Here is a 2,012-nt window from a genome sequence, read left to right as displayed (position 1 = left end):
AAATATATAAATATATAAATATATAAATATATAAATATATAAATATATAAATATATAAATATATAAAGGGGAAAAGCAGCCCTTTGCCTGTGCAGAACACAAGGAATGTGAAGAACAGGTGAGACATGCTGGGTAAATCCCTTTGTTGGTGAAAGTTAATTAATTCATTCCTCCCTGCCTGGTGTCTCAGACCTGCAATTAAGCAAAAACTCCCCCTGAGTAAAAAACCCCGAGTTACTGTGACTGAAGGTTTGAAACATCAACAACTGGAGTTGCCACCAACACTGTCAGGTGGTTCTGAGTCTGTTCTTCGCCCCTGAGTGGAAATGATCCCTCAGATCCCAGTCCCCAACTAGGCTGGGATTGCCCCAAAATTCTGTTTGGAATCGTGGAATCCCAGAGGGGTTTGGGCTGGAAGGACCTCAGAGCCCATCCAGGGACACCTTCCTCTGGCCCAGGTTGCTCCAGCCCGGCCTTGGACACTCCCAGGGCTGGGGCAGGAAAACAGGAATCTCCACTGCCACGTGCTGAGGTTGCAATTCAGGTTCCCAGTGGAAAACTGGGAATGCTGCCTTGTGACATCCAAAGGTTGGGATTTCCCTCCCTTCACCGGGGGAAGGGCTTTTCTCCACCTTTTCCTTCCAGCACCATTAGATTGACCCTGAACACCTGAGGTTAGCAGATTGTCCTGCAGCACGACTCCATTTCTTCATATTATATTACATTATTTTCCAAAGGACCGAGGTCAAAGGGAGCAGAAACCCGTTTAATCCCCATCCCTTTGCTGCCGGAGCAGTCGGATCACCTTAAGGGGATTCCAGCCCAGGGTCTGGCAGCCATATGGGAACACACACACACTAATCCAGTTTGCCTTCCCTGCCCTCCTCCCTCCCCCTCTGCCCTGGATTTGCCACATTCCAGAGTGACTCAGGCTGGGGTCAGACACTGAACATTCCCATGGATTACCTGGAATTCTGAGATTAGAGCAGCGCAGGCAGCTGGAAGCTCATCCCCCCCACCCCGCTTCCATCCACTGGTGGTACCAAGTACCACAAAATCCCAGGAAAACACGCAGGAAAAATCCACTGCAGTGCCCAGGTCCCACAGAAAAGAGATGACAGGACACAGAGGCACCCGCCCAGTGGGATAAAACACCTTGGCAACACTTCCCTGACCCAGATGCAAACCCTGACAACAAGAATTCCAGCTCTGGGGGAGGAGAGAGAGAATAATTCCACTAGACGAAGATCCAGCTTTCCTTAAATTAAAACCTAAAGCACAAGCAGGCTTGGAGAATTCCCTTATTAGCTTTGAAAAACTACTGTGCATTAAAAACCCCTCGGAATGTATTTCACTTCTTCAGCCCAGCAAAGAACCCAACCAAGGCTCTGCCATTTGTTCATTTACAGCAAATATTAACATGGAGCCCAATTTTCTGCCTGACACAATCACTTTAATTTTTACCAAGACGAATGTTTCGAACAGCAGAGAATAATTAAATCATTTTCTACTCCAAAAAGGAGCCTCATCGTGGGGTTTCACCGTCCTGTAAATCATCTAATGATTTTCTGCTCGTTTAAATATTGCCTCCCCCCAGCAAACGGATTAGCCAAGGGAAAATCTACATATGGAGGGACTTGCAGGAGGGACCAAGTTCCTAAATCATCCAAAGATTTCCTGTTACCTTGGCCTGGGAAACGGGGCAGGATAAGGCATAATCAGCAGGGCCGAATTCCCATCTGGGATGTTCCTTTTTCACTTCAAAACAAATCGTCTGCTACGAAAAGAGAAAGGAATTTCCACTTAAATTTCAAAATTTCAAATTAACTTTTCAGTCACTGCGAAGAAAAAACCTCTCAGTTTGCTCGAGGTACTCTCTCTTCAAAAGAAAAGCCTCCAATCAGCTATGAAATATATATATATATATATATATATATAAACGTGTATTTGATCAGAATATTCAGAAAAGCTTATCTGGAGACATAAAATGATTTTAGAATACTTCAAATCTG

General features: G+C 45.1%; 1 protein-coding gene and 1 long non-coding RNA gene across 2 annotated transcripts in view; both read right to left on the bottom strand.

Moving 5' to 3' along the window:
- LRRTM4 (leucine rich repeat transmembrane neuronal 4) overlaps positions 1-2,012 on the bottom strand; it is a 205,850-nt gene that overhangs the window by 90,608 nt on the left and 113,230 nt on the right. The gene's annotated exons all lie outside the window — the stretch shown is intronic.
- Positions 131-2,012, bottom strand: part of LOC108503422 — a 3,710-nt gene continuing 1,828 nt past the window's right edge. The window contains exons 2-3 of the long non-coding RNA XR_001876824.1: positions 1,685-1,774; positions 131-192 (exon numbers count right to left, since the gene is read on the bottom strand). This is a non-coding gene — a long non-coding RNA (uncharacterized LOC108503422). The remainder of the gene's footprint in view (positions 193-1,684; positions 1,775-2,012) is intronic.

Source organism: Lepidothrix coronata, unplaced genomic scaffold (genome assembly GCF_001604755.1).
Source record: "Lepidothrix coronata isolate B3197 unplaced genomic scaffold, Lepidothrix_coronata-1.0 Scaffold137, whole genome shotgun sequence".
NCBI lineage: Eukaryota > Metazoa > Chordata > Aves > Passeriformes > Pipridae > Lepidothrix > Lepidothrix coronata.
Note: the sequence above shows the minus strand (reverse complement) of the source record. Positions and strands in the feature narration are given on the sequence as shown.